Source organism: Gigantopelta aegis, chromosome 4 (genome assembly GCF_016097555.1).
Source record: "Gigantopelta aegis isolate Gae_Host chromosome 4, Gae_host_genome, whole genome shotgun sequence".
Classification (NCBI taxonomy): Eukaryota; Metazoa; Mollusca; class Gastropoda; order Neomphalida; family Peltospiridae; genus Gigantopelta; species Gigantopelta aegis.
In genome coordinates this window covers 9,714,172-9,736,394 of record NC_054702.1, presented here as the reverse complement: position 1 = coordinate 9,736,394, position 22,223 = coordinate 9,714,172, and the positions used below count along the sequence as shown (strand labels likewise).

The window sequence follows — 22,223 nt, the reverse complement described above, 5'->3', positions numbered from 1 at the left end:
TTACTTTTACTGATTCATAAGTAATAAATTAATTTGTTATTAGATTTTTATGTTTGTATCCAAAGAAGGTTCAAGCACGCTATCCTAGTGACATGCATATACCTCGATCTGAGCTGCCTGTTGTAGATCAATGACCTACTTATAAGTGGTCAGTGTGTGTGTGTGGGGGGGGGGGGGGGGGGTGTTACGTATAATGGCCGTTGAATGAAACCCGGTACCGGGAGGAGAACCCAGTACCTACCAACCGTAAGTCCGATGACTTAACCACTAGATACTACCGATGCCGGTTATTTTCGCTTTTTTACATGTTATTTTATTATTATGTCACAAGGCAATAACACATAATACAGGCACGTGTACAGGAAGTTTAGCGGGGGCAGGGGGGGGGGGGGGTTCTAGAGTGTGTCGAGCGAAGTTTATAGGGGTCGAGTCATGCTCCCCCGAACAATATATTGGAGGGTGGAGGACAATTATCTTGAGCAGGGAGGAATTTCAACCCCAGAGACCATTCCCCTGCACACACTCGTGTACTATTTATATTTATGTGTGATTGATTGAAAAATCTCACATGATTGGCTACTCCTAGGTGATGAACCGGTCGCTATAGCCATACCATCTAATGAAATAAACATGATCAAAATTGATTTCTCTGTGACGTATGATAGCTTGAGACTGATTGCTCTGTGACGCATCAGTTTACAGCAAGCGCCGTAAATAAGTTTTAGTTGGAAAAGACGTTTAAATTGCTTTTAAACCTCAATTTTAAAGATTATATAAGGCCAAACAAATTCAATTTCTGGTCTCTGGTCAGCGCGCGTGTCGATTTTTACCATCGCTCGTCAACATTTAAAAAAAAATAATAATAATAATCCCGCGATATGACGTCGATTTTTTAAAGAGTAACCTGTCGGTTGTACATAACCCCCCGTGCTACTGTTTAGGGAAATATTTAGGATGCAAAGGCAAAGGAGGGGACACCATGGTCATTGAGGATGGACCAAGGCAGATGAGGAGGACGAGAAAGAAGAAAACTACACATACCCACATTTTCTGTGAAATCCATGCTTTAAAAAAAAAAGCAGAAAACCCCCCGCCTCGCAGACATATATATATATATTACTACTCAAAAGAATTTAAGGGTCAAAAATATATAACCAAATAAGTTTCAGAGTGTATTAGATTGATGATGTAAACTACACCAAAAATTTAATTTATTGTTCCATATTTACAAAAACCCACAAATAAACGTCACTGTATACAAGAAAGTCACATGACATGCTGTCAAAGTTGAAGGTTGTCAAACATGGATTTTACACATTAGAACATTCGTTTAATAGTGTGTGAATCCACCCCTGGCGCGAATACACTCGACACATCGTTGCCTCATGCTGTTGATCAGACGTCTGAAGAACTCTTGGGGAATGGCCTGCCACTCTGCCATAAGAAGTTGACCCAGATCATGAAGGTTGGCCGGAGGGGCATGGCTATCCCGAACTCTCCTGCCTAATTCGTCCCAGGCGTTCTCTATTGGGGCCAAGTCAGGCGAATATGCTGGCCAATCCATCCTGGCGATACCTTGTTGTCTGAGAAAGTCCGTTACCATCCTGGCGCGGTGGGGTCTGGCATTGTCATCCTGCAGAACTGCCCCGCCGCCAGTCTGCTGAAGGCCTGGGAGAACCAACGGCCGGATAATCTCATTCAGATAGCGGATTCCATTCAGATTGCCATCCACCACATAGAGGGGGATCCTATGGTGGATAGAGATGCCGCCCCACACCATGACGCTGCCACCACCGAAACGGTGACGTTGTCTAACGTTAACGTCAGCGAAGCGCTCCCCAGGACGTCTGTAGACACGAACCCGACCGTCGTTGAACTGGAGACTAAACCTGGACTCATCAGTGAACATCACTCGACCCCACTGAACACGTTGCCACCGCAGATGAAGTGTGCACCAGTGACGTCTGGCCGTTCTGTGACGTGGTAGGAGTGGTCGTCGAACAGCCTGGCGATGGCAGCGTAGATTATTGGCTCTCAGACGATTGCGTATGGTTTGATCAGACACTCGAGTTCCAGTCGCAGTCCGCAGATTGTCACGTAATCGGAGTGCAGTGGTTGTGCATTGACGTAGAGCCATATTGGTGATGTAGCGGTCCTCTCTATTTGTAGTGCTTCGAGGTCTTCCCGAACGTGGACGATTCCGAACAGAATTCGTTGCTTGGTACCGTTGCCACAGTCGGCCAACGACACTCTGACTGACACCAAGTCTCAGAGCAACATTTCTTTGCGTATTGCCATCCTGAAACCAAGCAATAGCCCTTCCTCGATCTTCGATAGTCAGTTGAAGTCGTACCATTGTCGAATTTGGAGTGTGCACCGTACACGAACGCAAGCTCCAATTATACGGAAATTAAGCATTGGGAACATGGAATACACGTGCAAAGCGTGCAAATGAAGCGCTTTGTGAAAAAGCAAGTTATGGGCACTTAGCAGACCTTTCGCTTTCGCCCTAATTTACATGCAAATGTAAGCATGTTTTCGCCATTAGAACTAGTCGACAGTGTCAATGACAGTGGATTTTAATTCATTTATGGGTTGCTTAGACCCACTTTCGTCAAAATGGAACAATACCATGCGTGACATTATGGTCTAGCTAATATAATTGACATTCAGAAAATAATGTCGAAAATATCGTCTGACCCTTAAATTCTTTTGAGTAGTATATATATATATATATATATATATATATATATATATATATATATATATATATATATATACCGAAGAGCATTGAAAACGCACCACCAGTTCATAACAAATGTGAATGGGGCCTATATCAGCATTTAAAATATCAATGAATAAGTACTGTACTACTTTATACACCATGCATATCGACGAATAACTTAAAAAAACGATTGCCTTAACACTCCATGAAATACAACACTAAAACACAACATATTGCCTGCATAGCATGAAAAACGTAAATTATCAATATTCCATCTATTGCTGTTCACAACAAAAACATTTATTGCTCAGATATTCGTTTCGAAATCCAAACATTTCTTGGTGGTGTGTTTTTAATTCTGCTCAGCATATATATGAGTGAATTGTGAACAATCCTGCAACATTTGGTAATTATCGGACCATTTGGAGAATTGATTTAATTATTGAATGGCGAGTCCGATAATTACCAAATGTTGCAGGATTGTTCACAATTCACTCTAGTCCATTGTGAGTAAGTGATAGGACACACCACCAAGGTCAAGGTCATCTGGTGTCAATACCGGGTGTGGCCTCCGCGTGTGTTGACAACTGCCTGGCACCGCCTGCCCATTGAAGCAACCAGAGTACGGATGACGTCCCGGGGGATGGTGGCCCACTCGGCCTGCAAGGCTGCTGCCAGCTCGGGCAGGGTCTGGGGCTGTGGTTGTCGCTGTCGGAGGCGTCGGTCCAACTCGTCCCATAGATGCTCAATTGGGTTCAAATCCGGTGATATCGATGGCCAAGGAAGGACATTAATGTTGTTGTTCTGTAGGAAAGCCGTTGTGAGACGTGCTGTGTGAGGCCTGGCGTTGTCATGTTGGAACACTGCGTTGGCGTTGGCCATAACTGGAACGATGTGTGGCCGGAGGATCTGGTCAATGTAGCCCTGTGCATTCAGGTTGCCCTTCACGTGGACCAGGTCAGTTCTGCCAGTGTGTGAGATGGCTGCCCACACCATGACACTACCCTCGCCGAATCTGTCCACTTCCTGCACGCAGTTTGCCGCATAACGTTCACCACGACGCCTATACACGCGACATCTTCCATCATGACGTCGGAGCAGAAATCGGGACTCGTCACTGAACCACACCTGTCTCCATCGCAGTTGAGGCCATTGTCGATGAATCTGGCACCACTGCAGTCGGAGTCGACGGTGTTGTGGTGTTAAGATGACACCTCGAACTGGACGTCTGGCACGAATTCCTACCTCACGTAGGCGGTTCCGTACGGTCTGGTCGGATATCCTGCGCAAACCTGGTATTGCTGCGGCTGTGGAGGTGGCAGTAGTCAATCGTTCCCGAAGGTGGCGTACCCGGATGTAGCGGTCCTACCCGGGGGTAGTGACCCGTGGTCGACCGGATCTAGGGAGGTCACGTGTTGATCCATGTTGCTGGTAACGGTCCCACAGTCTGGAGATGGTGCTTGGGGACACATGGAATGCCCTGGCAACGGCCGTTCTGGATTCGCCTGCGTCTAGTCGGCCGATGGCATTGTTTCTCTGCGGTTCACTGAGACGTGGCATGTCCTGGATTGTCAACTGTCGGCCAGATAAAGAGGCCAGGCAACCGAACACCCTGCACTTTTATACTGTCGGTGTTCATGTTGCACGTGCAGACAACGCACGTGCAGTGGTGACATGGTTTGCACGTGGCTGCGTTTTTGCGAATATTCACATTTTGGAACTTTATTGTACAGTAGCTGCGTTTTATCGAATGTAACCGTGGGAATGTGTTTGGGACATGCAATGACCTTATATTCACAAAGCATGAACCGGTAGGAAACATAAAATCGGAGTTATAACCCATTTGTACCCTTTTGCGTTTCTTTTTTTGAAGAGTATATATATATATATATACGTTACGTTCCAAGCGTCAGGTTCTTCTCCCCCCATATATATATATATTGAAAACACACACACCAAGAAATGTTTGGATTTCGAAAAGAATATCTGAACAATAAATGTTTTTGTTGTGAACAGCAATAGATGGAAGACTGATAATGACAACAAACAAAAAAGGATGCACATAATCATTGACTAGTTTTAATTCATCTACGTATGAAAGACACGTGGGGTCACAATGAAAAGATAATAGCGCGTATGACCACCATCTGCAGCATATATATATATATATATATATATATATATATATATATATATATATACTCTTCAAAAGAAGAAACGCAAAACCACATTATCGTAACATTTGGAGAATTGATTTAATTATTGAATGGTGAGTCCGATAATTACCAAATGTTGCAGGATTGTTCACAGTTCACTCTAGTCCATTGTGAGTAAGTGATAGGACACACCACCAAGGTCAAGGTCATCTGGAGTCAATACCGGGTGTGGCCTCCGCGTGTGTTGACAACTGCCTGGCACCGCCTGCCCATTGAAGCAACCAGAGTACGGATGACGTCCCGGGGGATGGTGGCCCACTCGGCCTGCAAGGCTGCTTCCAGCTCGGGCAGGGTCTGGGGCTGTGGTTGTCGCTGTCGGAGGCGTCGGTCCAACTCGTCCCATAGATGCTCAATTGGGTTCAAATCCGGTGATATCGATGGCCAAGGAAGGACATTAATGTTGTTGTTCTGTAGGAAAGCCGTTGTGAGACGTGCTGTGTGAGGCCTGGCGTTGTCATGTTGGAACACTGCGTTGGCGTTGGCCATAACTGGAACGATGTGTGGCCGAATGATCTGGTCAATGTAGCCCTGTGCATTCAGGTTGCCCTGCACGTGGACCAGGTCAGTTCTGCCAGTGTGTGAGATGGCTGCCCACACCATGACACTACCCCCGCCGAATCTGTCCACTTCCTGCACGCAGTTTGCCGCATAACGTTCACCACGACGCCTATACACGCGACATCTTCCATCATGACGTCGGAGCAGAAATCGGGACTCGTCACTGAACCACACCTGTGTCCATCGCAGTTGAGGCCATTGTCGATGAATCTGGCACCACTGCAGTCGGAGTCGACGGTGTTGTGGTGTTAAGATGACACCTCGAACTGGACGTCTGGCACGAATTCCTACCTCACGTAGGCGGTTCCGTACGGTCTGGTCGGATATCCTGCGCAAACCTGGTATTGCTGCGGCTGTGGAGGTGGCAGTAGTCAATCGTTCCCGAAGGTGGCGTACCCGGATGTAGCGGTCCTGCCCGGGGGTAGTGACCCGTGGTCGACCGGATCTAGGGAGGTCACGTGTTGATCCATGTTGCTGGTAACGGTCCCACAGTCTGGAGATGGTGCTTGGGGACACATGGAATGCCCTGGCAACGGCCGCTCTGGATTCGCCTGCGTCTAGTCGGCCGATGGCATTGTTTCTCTGCGGTTCACTGAGACGTGGCATGTCCTGGATTGTCAACTGTCGGCCAGATACAGAGGGCAGGCAAGCGAACACCCTGCACTTTTATACTGTCGGTGTTCATGTTGCACGTGCAGACAACGCACGTGCAGTGGTGACATAGTTTGCACGTGGCTGCGTTTTTGCGAATATTCACATTTTGGAACTTTATTGTACAGTAGCTGCGTTTTATCGAATGTAACCGTGGGAATGTGTTTGGGACATGCAGTGACCTTATATTCACAAAGCATGAACCGGTAGGAAACATAAAATCGGAGTTATAACCCATTTGTACCCTTTTGCGTTTCTTTTTTTGAAGAGTATATATATATATATTATGTTCCAGGCCTCAGGTTCGGTTTCCCCACTGATGGGGCTGTTCTTTTACTATTTATTTGATTGTTTGTAGGAGCAAGTTCTGGTATCGGTGCAGGAACTGCCATATTGTTTGCTAAATTCGGTGCCAGACTTGCAATCACTGGCAGAAATGCAGACAATCTCAGAAAAACTGCCTTGGAATGCCAGAGTCACGGACAAGAAAAGGTAATGTGAATTGCCATATCAGCTAGGGACAATATTTTAAAATCTTAAGTAACAAAAACATCGGTTCATGTGATTTTTACTTGGGTAACCCATTATCAATCCCCTACCAGTCCAACCGGAGGGGACCATAGTTTTATCTCCGTCCTTCTGTCTGTCTGTCTGTCTGTCTGTCCCACATATATGTTTCCGGATCTTTTTTCACAATGCCTTGAGATATTGAGCTGACATTTTATGTGTAGCCTTGTTACAAATCAAGTTTTACATTCACTGCTATTTATACAGTTTTGACAAGAGTTATGGCACTTGAGCTTAGGAGATACCAAAATGTGTTGGGCACACGCGTCTGGTATTGTTATATCTGTTTATTACTACATAAGATTAAACAGATTACAAAAATAAAAACATCATCTACAACAACAGGTTCATTTGTAGCCGCTGGAGGTGGTCACCCATACATATGTCTCTGTGAGTGGTATTATTCAGATGTATACCACTGACACAACACTGAACACGTTACCTTGTAGCCGCTGGAGGTGGTCACCCATACATATGTCCCTGTGAGTGGTATTATTAAGATGTAGACCACTGACACAACACTGTACACGTTCACTTGTAGCCGCTGGAGGTGGTCAATCATACATATGTCTCTGTGAGTGGTATTATTAAGATGTCGACCACTGACACAACTGTACACGTTCACTTGTATCCGCTGGAGGTGGTCACCCATACATATGTCCCTGTGAGTGGTATTATTAAGATGTAGACCACTGACACAACACTGTACACGTTCACTTGTATCCGCTGGAGGTGGTCACCCATACATATGTGTCTGTGAGTGGTATTATTAAGATGTCGACCACTGACACAACTGTACACGTTCACTTGTAGCTGCTGGAGGTGGTCACCCATACATATGTCCCTGTGAGTGGTATTAGTAAGATGTAGACTACTCACACAACACTGTACACGTTCACTTGTAGCCACTGGAGGTGGTCACCCATACATGTGTCCCTGTGAGTGGTATTAGTAAGATGTAGACTACTCACACAACACTGTACACGTTCATTTATAGCCGCTGGAGGTGGTCACCCATACATGTGTCTGTGAGTGGTATTAGTAAGATGTAGACTACTCACACAACACTGTACACGTTCACTTGTAGCTGCTGGAGGTGGTCACCCATACATATGTCCCTGTGAGTGGTATTAGTAAGATGTAGACTACTCACACAACACTGTACACGTTCACTTGTAGCCACTGGAGGTGGTCACCCATACATGTGTCCCTGTGAGTGGTATTAGTAAGATGTAGACTACTCACACAACACTGTACACGTTCATTTATAGCCGCTGGAGGTGGTCACCCATACATGTGTCTGTGATTGGTATTAGTAAGATGTAGACCACTGACACAACACTGTACACGTTCACTTGTAGCCGCTGGAGGTGGTCACCCATACATATGTCTCTGTGAGTGGTATTATTAAGATGTCGACCACTGACACAACTGTACACGTTCACTTGTATCCGCTGGAGGTGGTCACCCATACATATGTCCCTGTGAGTGGTATTATTAAGATGTAGACCACTGACACAACACTGTACACGTTCACTTGTATCCGCTGGAGGTGGTCACCCATACATATGTCCCTGTGAGTGGTATTATTAAGATGTAGACCACTGACACAACTGTACACGTTCACTTGTATCCGCTGGAGGTGGTCACCCATACATATGTGTCTGTGAGTGGTATTAGTAAGATGTCGACCACTGACACAACTGTACACGTTCACTTGTAGCTGCTGGAGGTGGTCACCCATACATATGTCCCTGTGAGTGGTATTAGTAAGATGTAGACTACTCACACAACACTGTACACGTTCACTTGTAGCCACTGGAGGTGGTCACCCATACATGTGTCCCTGTGAGTGGTATTAGTAAGATGTAGACTACTCACACAACACTGTACACGTTCACTTGTAGCTGCTGGAGGTGGTCACCCATACAGGTGTCTGTGAGTGGTATTAGTAAGATGTAGACTACTCACACAACACTGTACACGTTCACTTGTAGCCGCTGGAGGTGGTCACCCATACATATGTCTCTGTGAGTGGTATTATTAAGATGTAGACTACTCACACAACACTGTACACGTTCACTTGTAGCCACTGGAGGTGGTCACCCATACATGTGTCCCTGTGAGTGGTATTAGTAAGATGTAGACTACTCACACAACACTGTACACGTTCATTTATAGCCGCTGGAGGTGGTCACCCATACATATGTGTCTGTGAGTGGTATTATTAAGATGTCGACTACTGACACAATACTGTACACGTTCACTTGTAGCTGCTGGAGGTGGTCACCCATACATATGTCCCTGTGAGTGGTATTATTAAGATGTAGACCACTGACACAACACTGTACACGTTCACTTGTATCCGCTGGAGGTGGTCACCCATACATATGTCCCTGTGAGTGGTATTATTAAGATGTAGACCACTGACACAACTGTACACGTTCACTTGTATCCGCTGGAGGTGGTCACCCATACATATGTGTCTGTGAGTGGTATTAGTAAGATGTCGACCACTGACACAACTGTACACGTTCACTTGTAGCTGCTGGAGGTGGTCACCCATACATATGTCCCTGTGAGTGGTATTAGTAAGATGTAGACTACTCACACAACACTGTACACGTTCACTTGTAGCCACTGGAGGTGGTCACCCATACATGTGTCCCTGTGAGTGGTATTAGTAAGATGTAGACTACTCACACAACACTGTACACGTTCACTTGTAGCTGCTGGAGGTGGTCACCCATACAGGTGTCTGTGAGTGGTATTAGTAAGATGTAGACTACTCACACAACACTGTACACGTTCACTTGTAGCCGCTGGAGGTGGTCACCCATACATATGTCTCTGTGAGTGGTATTATTAAGATGTAGACTACTCACACAACACTGTACACGTTCACTTGTAGCCACTGGAGGTGGTCACCCATACATGTGTCCCTGTGAGTGGTATTAGTAAGATGTAGACTACTCACACAACACTGTACACGTTCACTTGTAGCTGCTGGAGGTGGTCACCCATACATATGTCCCTGTGAGTGGTATTAGTAAGATGTAGACTACTCACACACCACTGTACACGTTCATTTATAGCCGCTGGAGGTGGTCACCCATACAGGTGTCTCTGTGAGTAGTGTTATTAAGATGTAGACTACTCACACAACACTGTACACGTTCACTTGTAGCCGCTGGAGGTAGTTGCTGACCTAGTCAAGGAGGACGATGTCAAAAGGTTGGTCGAAGAGACGATCAGACATTTTGGAAAGCTGGACATATTGGTGAGCTGTTTTACTTAGTTATATTCATATTGGCAAGATGTTTTACTTAGTTATATTCATGTTGGTAAGATGCTTTACTTAGTTATATTCATATTGGTCATCTGTTTTACTTAGCCTTATACATATTGGTCATCTGTTTTACTTAGTTACATACATATTGGTAAGCTGTTTTTATTTAGTTATATACATGTACATATAGGTAAGCTGTTTTATTTAGTTATATACCTATTGGTAAGCTGTTTTACTTACTTACAGACATATTGGTAAGCTCTGTTACTTAGTTATATACCTATTGGTAAGCTGTTTTATTTAACAATATACGTATTGGTAAGCTGTTTTACTTAGTTATATACATATTGGTAAGCATTGTTTTTACTTAGTTACATACTCATTGGTAAGCTGTTTTACGAAAGTTATATACTTATTAGTAAGCTGTTTTACTTAGTTATATTCATATTGGTAAGCTGTTTTACTTAGTAGACATACTGGAAGCTGTTTTACTTAGTTATAGACATGCTGATATGCTATATTTATACATATTGATAAAGAGACGATCAGACATTTTGGAAAGCTGGACATATTGGTAAGCTGTTTTATTTAGTTATAGACATATTGGTAAGCTGTTTTACTAAGTTATAGACATATTGGTAAGCTGTTTTACTCAGTTATAGACATATTGGTAAGCTGTTTTACTTAGTTATAGACATATTGGTAAGCTGTTTTACTTAATTATATATGTAATAGTAAGCTGTTTTACTTAGTTGGAAACATAGTGGCAACCTGCTTTATTTAGTTATATACGTACAGGTAAGATGTGTTATTTATTAATAGTTCTATATATTGTAGCATGTTTACTTAGTTAACTTACAAACACATTGGGAAGCTGTTTGGATTAGTTGCAGACATATTGATAAAGTGGCTTGCTTAGTTTTATTTATAGATATATTGGTACGCAGTTTTATTTAGTTAAAAACGCATGTTATTTACGGACATAATTTTAATTTTATTTAGTGTTATTTATATATTGATAAACGGTTTTAGTTATTCATAAGCTGTTTTTCACATTTTTTTAATAGGTCCACATATTGGTAAGCTGTTTTAGTCAAGATAGATGCACTGGTGAACTGTTTTGATATTAATTAATAGCAATTTGGGTTGATGTGGGTTGTTTTTTGTTTTGTTTTTTTCTTCCTTCCCTATTGCATGTTTTACATCTTTACTTGGAATGTGGTTGCTGTGTAGGTGAACAACGCTGGTATCGTACGATTTGGAACCATTGAGACAGCGTCGCTGCAGCAGTATGACAACATAATGGAAACCAACACCAGGTCTGTGTCGACTAGTATGTTCATTCAGTTATAGTTATTTTTGTTTCTAATATCCTATCAATGTTCAAGCACGCTTTCCTGGACATACTCCTTAGTTATCTACACTGTCTGACCAGTGGGTTAGTGGTTAGTGAGAGAGAAGTCGGGTTTAGTTGTCTAGCATTCATTTATTTATTCATTATACCTCCCCACTGAGTCTTTAAACTTTCTCTGGCTGGGGGCCGGTACCGGAAGACGAACCCAGTACCTCTCAGCCTTAAGTCCGATGGATTAACTAATATACCACCGATGCCGGTACTGCGAAAGACTGATGCAGTTATTACCGTGGGTTACGAAAAACAAAATAATAATAATAATAATAATAATAATTTTCCTGTCTGCCCTCGCCCCCATTTAGAATGTAGGCCTATATGCAAAGTATCAGACAAAACCATAATCGTAAGTTTTGGACGGAGAATATGGAACATCTTGGACAAACAGGGGAAAACCTGGAAACACTGTTTGTACAGACGATTAAAATTCCGGTTAAATACCGTTCATGGAGTCTCCTGTACACACGTGCTCTTCCATCGGCAAAGGATACAGAGAAACGGGACTCATCTGAGAAAACAATGCTCCTGTAAAAGGCTGGTGGATGATTACCATTCTGGAGAGCAAACTAGTCTCGCAGCACGATGTCGCGGTGTCATGATGTTACCGTTGTACGGGCGTCTGCATCTTGAGTCCAGCCGTTCTAAGTCGACGGATGACCGTCATCGGATGGATATGCCTTCCATGACGTCCTATCGTGTTGCTTGCTGTCATCGTCGCAGTTCTGAACCGGTCACGGAGGTGGTGTCGTCGAATCTGCTGATCTTGGCGTGGGGTCGTAACGGGATGTTGACCAGGTCGAGGTCGATCATAGACACTTCCGGTCTGTTGATGACATTCAACAAGTCGTCCAATAGTTGATGGATGGACTCTGAAGGTCCTAGTAACTTGGTTTTGCGAAGTTCCCCCTTAAACCATGCCCAAACGCTCGCTCCCTTTGTTCTTCTCTGAGTCGTAACATTCTTAATGTGACTTTTATGTGTCCACATACTGGCATTGCATGCAGCATGATTGAGCATGTAGTGAATGCATTTCACACCATTCAGTATTTTTGCTTTAGCAGTATTCTCAGAATGCTTGTTCATACAATATCGTGATTTTGTTTATGCAGTTATTTGGGGTTCTGTATTTTCAGATCCATGTATCACGTGACCATGCTGTGTGTTCCACATCTCATCAAGTCTAAAGGCAACATCGTCAATGTGTCTAGTGTCAATGCCACACGATCTGTAAGTAGCCCGAGATAGTTCAGTTGCCAACATCTAGCCTGTGCTACCACTATACCCCCCCCCCCCCCCCCCCCACACACACACACATACACACACATTTTGTCTGTTAATTTGACAAATCAATCAGATGTTTTCTTTTCTGGGTTTTTTTTCCTGTACTCTAATAATGGGGTTACCAATTTTATTTATGGGTACCAGATTTTAGAACATTTGTTGGGTGGTTTGGGTTGGATAGAGAGCTGAAGCGAATCCAGGATTTTGTGAAGGAGGAGGATCACACAATTCTAGAAAGGACAATTTGAGTTTGTCGAAGTCAAATTGTTTTAATGAGGCGAGTTCCCTAAGTGACTTACCGAGTTCTGTAAAGGGGTTCGGAGGCATGCTCCCCGGAACAGTTCGTTCAGACAATGGATTTCAGGGCTTTAAAAGTATATTTTGGATGATGAATTTTAAAAAGTCCTTAAAAACCAACTGTGACCCACTTGCTCTGGAATTGCCATGTTCAGAACGCATAATTAGCCCGTCGGCTATAGTTGATAAAAGATACGGTCAAGGCCTGCATATTTGTCCGCACATCTGTCCATCTGTGGATGGTGATGTGTCGCATACAATTACTAGGTCTCTGTCATACAAAAAAATTAAATAATTTGTCTATATCCTGAACAGCATATGGTTTTCCCTCAAACTCCTGACCGAGTTATCATGTACCTCACTGGTACTCATGTTTAATGATGAGTTTTGAAGAAATTTAACCATGTAGTGGAACCAAGTTTTAAAGGTATCTTGGTGTGTGTATGGTTTTGTTTGTGGGGTTTTTTTTTTTTCGTTTTACCGTTTCTGCCATTTTTAACTGGTTTTGTATGTTTTGACCAGTTTCCAAACACGCTGGATTACTGCATGTCTAAGAGTGCCGTAGACCAAATGACTCGATGCACGGCTTTAGATACGTGTATATTTATCTTATTTCCCATTCCGTCCATTAGTCTAGGGCTGCACCTATGCTAGCCCGAATACCCTAAGACAGCAAGGACAGTTATAGTGTTCTCTCACTTACGGTCAGAGAACTCGGGCTACACCTAGGATAAATTAGCTTTGGGGAGGGTGCGGGGGGGGGGGGTAAATAAAAGGAATCAGTGCATACAAGTTCGGGTTTAAACTGTGGCAAATTCCGTGGTGGCACATGGCCTTTGTTGGGTGCCCTGGGGTGGAGTAGGGAGCAGGGGCGGATCCAGGAGTTTGTCAAGGAGGGGTCATAAAATTCTAGAAAGAACTGTTTCAGTTTGTCGAAGATAGATGAAACGAGCTCCCAAAGGGAGTGAGATTTTTTAGATGTTCGGAACCATGCTCTCCGGAACATTTTGCTCAGAGATGAATTCAGAGCAATTTAGTGTTGCAAGCATGTTGTGGATGATGAATTTTAAAAGTCATATAAAAAGACCCCTGTACCTACTCCTCTGGATCCGCCATTGGGGAAGTCTCGCCTATAAATATATTTTTAGAAAAACACAATCCTTTTATGAGCCATCTAGAATATTTCAGTCACTAGTGAATCAATCTAATTAAAATTAGCTCCACTATTACATGTGAATCTAACACCAGCCAGTTGGAGCTCATGTCCACCAATCAAAACCTTACTTGCAGAATCCTGCCAGTTACTAGCTGTTTGGTAGTATAATAAGTCTCCCCCTAAAAAACAACAACAATAAAACTTTAAAAAAGCCAACTGCTATATCAAAGGTCGTGGTATGCGCTGTCCAGTCTATGGAAAAGTACATTTGAGAACTCTCTGGCTGCTAATGTTAAACGGTGGGTTTCCTCTAAGACTGTAAGAATGATTAACCCAATAGCCGATGGTTCATTAAATGATGTCTTCAAGTGTTGTCGTTAAAGAAATGAAACTTCAACTCATTTAAAACCTATTAAATATTTTTATTTTCAGAACTGGCCTCTAAACAAGTGCGGGTAAATTCAGTCAAGTGAGTAGTTTCTTAATGTGTCAGTTCCGTAATGTGTCAGTTCCATAATGTGTCAGTTCCGTAATGTGTTAGTTCCGTAACGTGTCAGTTCCGTAATGTGTTAGTTCCGTAACGTGTTAGTTCCGTAATGTGTTAGTAACGTGTTACTTCCATAACGTGTTACTTCCATAACGTGTTAGTTCCATAATGTGTTAGTCTCGTACTGTGTTACTGAACAAGTCGACATGCACGCGGATCCAAGGGGAGGGTGTTATGGGTGTGCACTCCCAAAATATGTTTTTCAAGTGCCTCAGGTGTAAAATGCATTTATGTAATCGGTTAGCTTACAGGCACGGATCCAGCTGTTTTTGATCATTGAAATCAGACGTTACGTTATTCATTTCCATACATCAGAAGTGTCTCTGGTCTCTGGTCGTCCTGCTGTTTCTATTACCACGAAATGATGTTTCGTGTTTTTAAACATGCACGGGGGCCTACCTCTGACAAGTAACGGATATGGAGATCAGGGCCACGTTCCTCGAAGCGATCTTAGCGCTAAGATCAACGTAAGCGCATAAAGTAGTTATGCACTTCAGGTGATCCTTTTCTCGCTCCATCCAGTGCATCACAACTGGTTAAAGGCCGTGGTATGTGCTTTCTTGTCTTTGAGAAAGTTCATATAAAAGATCCCTTGATTCGATGACTACGAGTCAAAATTACCAACTGGTTGACTTCCAATAGCCAATGATTAATTAATCAATGTGCTCTAGTGGTGTCATTAAACAAAAGAAATTTTACGGTGATCTTAGCGCCACACAACCCACTTTTCCTCAAGTGTGCAGGTCAATGTGAAAACTCCCGAGTAGGATACCAGTGTGCTCATTGCTGCCATTGCAGAAATGGTTTAAAATGGAGGTTTGCAATAATCTTGGCAGTTAAAAAAAAAATGGCCTTGGCAAAAATAATATGCAGTGGAAACAACAGTCTCCACGGCATATTACAAGGCAATTTTGCGGTTAATGTGTAAGAGATCACTTTAAATACTCAGTATTACAAAACAAATATATTACTCGGAAAAGTAACAGAAAATTGAAACTTCCACGGCAAAATAAATGCAGCAAAATAATAATTAAAAACCAAAAACACTGCAGCAATCGCCACAGCATTGTCGATTGCCATGGTTAATTGCCAAGGTTTATTTAATTATAACATGCAATTATTATTATTATTATTATTATTATTATTATTATACACATGTAAGTGAATTATTTTCCAGTCCCGGCTTTGTAATAACAGAGATCCACAAACGAGGAGGGATGAATGAAGACCAATACCAACAGGTAACACTAAGTAGTACTACCAACAGGTAACACTAAGTAGTGTTGCCAACAGGTAACACTAAGTAGTAGTGCCAACAGGTAATACTAAGTAGTAGTACCAACAGGTAACAATAAGTAGTAGTACCAACAGGTAGCACTAAGTAGTAGTACCAACAGGTAACACTAAGTAGTAGTACCAACAGGTAACAATAAGTAGTAGTACCAACAGGTAACACTAAGTAGTAGTACCAACAGGTAACACTAAGTATTAGTACCAACAGGTAACACTAAATAGTAGTACCAACAGGTAACACTAAGTAGTAGTACCAACAGGTAAGAATAAGTAGTAGTACCAACAGGTAACACTAAGTAGTAGTACCAACAGGTAACACTAAATAGTAGTACCAACAGGTAACACTAATTAGTAATACCAACAGGTAAGAATAAGTAGTAGTACCAACAGGTAGCCCGAGTACTCTGACTGTAAGAGAGCTAGACGGACATTTGGACATAAACACGCTCTCATTACAGTCAGAGACCAACCTATGTCTTTTTTTGGCAATTCCTGACTACCAAACGGTAGGCAACGAGTCCCGCTCTAATACCACAACAATCCTATGTTTGACGTCAAATACCTTTACATCAATCATTTTCGAGTTAAGTGATACAAAAAAATCCACATATTAATCACTAATACACATACTACAGAAAGAAACCCGACAGCACCCACATTCAGCTACGCTTCGTGACACTCCGTCGCAACAATTGCAAAGCTCGGCGATCTATTTCGAGACTGGGCGATTCCGCCTTGTGCAGCAGTTACAGGGGTCATCTCATGAGAGGAGGCAGTACGTAGCACGTTTGCCGTATCCTGTCGACAACACCCCAAATGTATCCTTCAAATTCAAAATGGAATCAATAATGTGTAATTGTTTTGGTTTAATGACGTAATGAAATCCAAATTCATCCAAAACGGCATTAGCCAACTCTTCCATGTTGTAACTTCGCTTGATATGAGACGGCCCCTGTAACTGCTGCACAAGGCGGAATCGCCCAGTGCGCGATCACGTGGTCTACGTCTCGAAATAGATCGCCGAGCTTTGCAATTGTTGCGACGGAGTGTCACGAAGCGTAGCTGAATGTGGGTGCTGTCGGGTTTCTTTCTGTAGTATGTGTATTAGTGATTAATATGTGGATTTTTTTGTATCACTTAACTTGAAAATGATTGATGTAAAGGTATTTGACGTCAAACAGGATTGTTGTGGTATTAGAGCGGGACTCGTTGCCTACCGTTTGGTAGTCAGGAATTGCCAAAAAAAGACATAGGTTGGTCTCTGACTGTAATGAGAGCGTGTTTATGTCCAAATGTCCGTCTAGCTCTCTTACAGTCAGAGTACTCGGGCTACCAACAGGTAGACTATCCCATCTTGTCTGGTCAGAGACCTGTGTACCTGTTGCAACTTCAGTTGGTCCCCGAGACAGTGACAGTGCCCTGACGTAATGTCATGTGTACAAGATACGGTATTCACGACATGGTGCTAATTTCGGCATACCAGAACAAGGGTTACAACTTAGCAAAACAAATGACGTCACGTTTTTAAAATCAAAGTAGACGGCGTCAAAATGAAATTTCAACGTTATTACCTTATTCTAGGTTATTTCCCGCCCAATTTCATTGAAATCAATTGATTTGGAATCGGTACTTTGTTCATTTTATTTTTACCCAGTATTTTAGCTTATATATAGATTTTGTTTTGTTTTTTTAAAGCGATATATTATAAGTTGTAGAAGCATCACGAGGGGTATATGGCTTTTTATGTACCCTCTGGCTCGGGGTAAAAGAGCACACAGAGGGTACATAAAAAGACATATACCCCGAGAGATGCTTCTACAACGAATTTATCTTGCCAACATGTTAAACCATATAGCCAAATAATCAAAATAACGCCAGACAATAATTGTTAACAATTTATTAACGGAGCCGTACCACGCGGACGCGAACGAAACCACTTGCCAGTGACGAAAAATAGTTTCATCGATAAACGAGTTTTTAACTTCAAATGTTTGTAATACGAAATTGTCTGAAACAGATATTAATTTAAAAAAACCACAAAAAAAAACCTTTTTTTATCAGAAATGTATGTAGTAAAAAAATAAAAAATATTTTAAAAAACACAACTGTTGCTAATCGCGCATTAATACAATAACACCAAGACCGTAATTAGGTGGCCGAGTTCAACATTGCAGATTTTAAAAGTATTGAAATAGTGTATTTTATAGTAAAAATAAAATTAATTATGTATACTTGATTGATTATCAATGTTATTTATAATCTAATTATTGCTTTAGCATTAACTGGGGTGGCTGGAAACTGTTGGAAATTACAGACGGGGTATAAGAGAATTTGGCTCCGCCCAAAGGGGTATAAAGGATTTGTCCAACGGCAAACAACCAATGAGATTAAAGAATTTTACATGAAAGCGAGATAATCCGATTTAAACTTTTTTTAATTAATCTACGTATGCATGAGGAGCGGATAAAACTAAATGCGGATAGCGGCTAAACGCGGATTGTTAATGGCGTTTAAATTTATTCACTTTTTGGTATGCATAATATAAGTTGTAGAAGCATCACGAGGGGTATATGGCTTTTTATGTACCCTCTGTGTGTTCTTTTACCCCGAGCCGAAGGCGAGGGGGTAAAAGAGCACACACAGGGTACATAAAAAGCCATATACCCCGAGAGTTGCTTCTACAACGAATTTATCTTGCCGACATGTTAAACCATATAGCCAAATAATCAAAATAACGCCAGAAAATAATTGTTAACAATTTATTAACGGAGCCGTACCACGCGGACGCGAACGAAACCACTTGCCAGTGACGAAAAATAGTTCCGTCGATAAACGAGTTTTTAACTTCAAATGTTTGTAATACGAAATTGTCTGAAACAGATATTAATAACAAAAATAAAAAACACTTTTTTTTTTATTAGAAATGTATGTAGTAAAAAAATAAAAATATTAAAAAAACACCAAAAAAAACAACAACTGTTGCTAATCGCGCATTAATACAATAACACCACGACCGTAATTAGGTGGCCGAGTTCAACATTGCAGCTTTTAAAAGTATTGAAATAGTGTATTTTATAGTAAAAATAAAATTAATTATGTATACTTGGTTGATTATCAATGTTATTTATAATCTAATTATTGCTTTAGCATTAACTGGGGCGGCTGGAAACTGTTGGAAATTACAGACGGGGTATAAGAGAATTTGGCTCCGCCCACAGGGGGATAAGGGATTTGTCCAACGGCAAACAACCAATGGGATTAAAGAATTTTACATGAAGGCGAGATAATATAAGTTGTAGAAGCATCACGAGGGGTATATGGCTTTTTATGTACCCTCTGTGTGTTCTTTTACCCCGAGCCGAAGGCGAGGGGGTAAAAGAGCACACAGAGGGTACATAAAAAGCCATATACCCCGAGAGATGCTTCTACAACGAATTTATCTTGCCGACATGTTAAACCATATAGCCAAATAATCAAAATAACGCCAGAAAATAATTGTTAACAATTTATTAACGGAGCCGTACCACGCGGACGCGAACGAAACCACTTGCCAGTGACGAAAAATAGTTCCGTCGTTAAACGAGTTTTTAACTTCAAATGTTTGTAATACGAAATTGTCTGAAACAGATATTAATAAAAAAATAAAAAACACTTTTTTTTAATTAGAAATGTATGTAGTAAAAAAAATAAAAATATAAAAAACCCCAAAAAACAACTGTTGCTAATCGCGCATTAATACAATAACACCACGACCGTAATTAGGTGGCCGAGTTCAACGTTGCAGCTTTTAAAAGTATTGAAATAGTGTATTTTATAGTAAAAATAAAATTAATTATGTATACTTGGTTGATTATCAATGTTATTTATAATCTAATTATTGCTTTAGCATTAACTGGGGCGGCTGGAAACTGTTGGAAATTACAGACGGGGTATAAGAGAATTTGGCTCCGCCCACAGGGGAATAAGGGATTTGTCCAACGGCAAACAACCAATGGGATTAAAGAATTTTACATGAAGGCGAGATAAACGTAAATGACGTCGCGAATAGCTATCCGGCGGCGTTATTTTTAGATTGGGGGAAATCCTCGCCGCGCATGGCATTCCGGAACCGAACGTTGCGCTTACAATGTACTTTTGTAAACAAAAAGAACAGTGTTTCGTTTAATATTTATAAATAAATTAAATATATAAATAAATGTATAAATGTATGAAATAAAATTAAATAAAATTAAATTAAAAAATAATAGGCCTAATACAAAAATAATAATGAAAATAAATAAAATTCAGTTATTAACAGTCATTAAAAGTGCAGTATATATTTAGGAAGGGGTGCAAATTAAAAACAAATACTAATAAAACAGAGGCAAATAGTCTTGCCAAATAAATAAATAAATAAATAAATAATGGGGGACCAAGATATAACACCCAGCATACTAATAAAATATAGAAATGCAGATTGATAACTGGAAAATAGGTCGAACACCAACCATAAGCGATTGGGGGTGGGGGGAGGAAATCTTCAAATTCGGGACAGTATTGTTTTTAACGTAACCCATGTGAAAGGAAGGAAGGAACTGTTTTATTAACGACGCACTCAAGACATTTTATTTACGGTTATATGTTTTCGGACATACGGGGAAGGACCACAAAGATATTGAGGGAGGAAACCCAATGTCGCCACTTCACGGACTACTCTTTTCGATTAGCAGCAAAGGTTCTTTTATATGTACCATTCTATACAGAGGATAGCACATATTACAGCCTTTGATATACCAGTCGTGGTGTACTGGTTGGAGCGAGAAATAGCCTAATGGGTCTACTGACAGAGATTGACCCCCAAACCGACCGCGCGAGCACTTTAGCACTGGGTTACGTCCGAGAGAGAGAGAGAGAGAGAGAGAGAGAGAGAGAGAGAGAGAGAGAGAGAGAGAGAGAGAGAGAGAGAGAGAGAGAGAGAGAGAGAGAGACCCAGTCCTAGAGAGGGGGATAATGAGGGAGGGAGGGGAGGGGTAGAGGTAGAGGGAGAGGGAGAGAGAAATAAAGAAATATGCTACAGGTAAATCCTTTACTCAGCCCGATTACCTGCACTTGACGACGATAAGACCGGCCTCGGTGGCGTCGTGGTAGGCCATCGGTCTACAGGCTGGTTGGTACTGGGTTCGGATCCCAGTCGAGGCATGGGATTTTTAATCCAGATACCGACTCCAAACCCTGAGTGAGTGCTCCGCAAGGCTCAATGGGTAGGTGTAAACCACTTGCACCGACCAGTGATCTATAACTGGTTCAACAAAGGACATGGTTTGTGCTAGCCTGCCTGTGGGAAGCGCAAATAAAAAATCCCTTGCTGCTAATCGGAACAGTAGCCCATGTAGTGGCGACAGCGGGTTTTCTCTCAAAATCTGTGTGGTCCTTAACCATATGTCTGACACCATATAACCATAAATAAAATGTGTTGAGTGCGTCGTTAAATAAAACATTTCTTTCTTTGACGACGATAATGTACTTTTTGTCGGAATTTATACAAATAAAGAACTGGGGTTTTTTCATGTGGATTATGAGCCCCAACCTACCCACACCCTCAACCCTACCACCACCGCAACAGTCTTCTTTTGGTTCAGTATACGAAATGGACTGAACATTTATGAAAATAAACACCCAGTGAAACTCACTTGGGGTTTTGTTCAAATGAATTATGGGACACACACTCATAGTCTAAAATATATTGGTAGAACCCCCAAAAGAGAAAGGGAAACTGTTTTTAATACAGGGGCAATGTTTCGTTATTATTATTTAATAGCCATATAAAAGTAATAATACTGAAAAACGAAATAATATTTTTTAAATCCAAATGCAAATACATGTATACAATTTATAATCTATAATAGTTTTAACACACATAAACAACTTTTAGAGGCATATTCAAGACATTAAATGCTCAATTATGGACACCACGAGAATGGAACTTGTAATTTCAGTTTTTCATTAATTTGTCATTGCTTTCAATAAGCTCTACAAAGATTTGATTTCCATTACTATACCGAGTGTAATAACATTAATCCGTCAAACCAACTGTATCTTAAATAACTAGTAATGTTAACTATTAGTTGTTGTTTTTTTACACTTTTAATACATAGGGACTTAATTCCATGTTAGACGTATATATATTCTATTCCATGTTGAAACTTAAAATACCATAAAAATAAATGACGTTTTGTACATGATATACAAAATA

At 41.5% G+C, this 22,223-nt stretch overlaps 1 pseudogene; it reads left to right on the top strand.

Moving 5' to 3' along the window:
• Window positions 1-22,223, top strand: part of LOC121372639 — a 37,062-nt pseudogene that overhangs the window by 373 nt on the left and 14,466 nt on the right.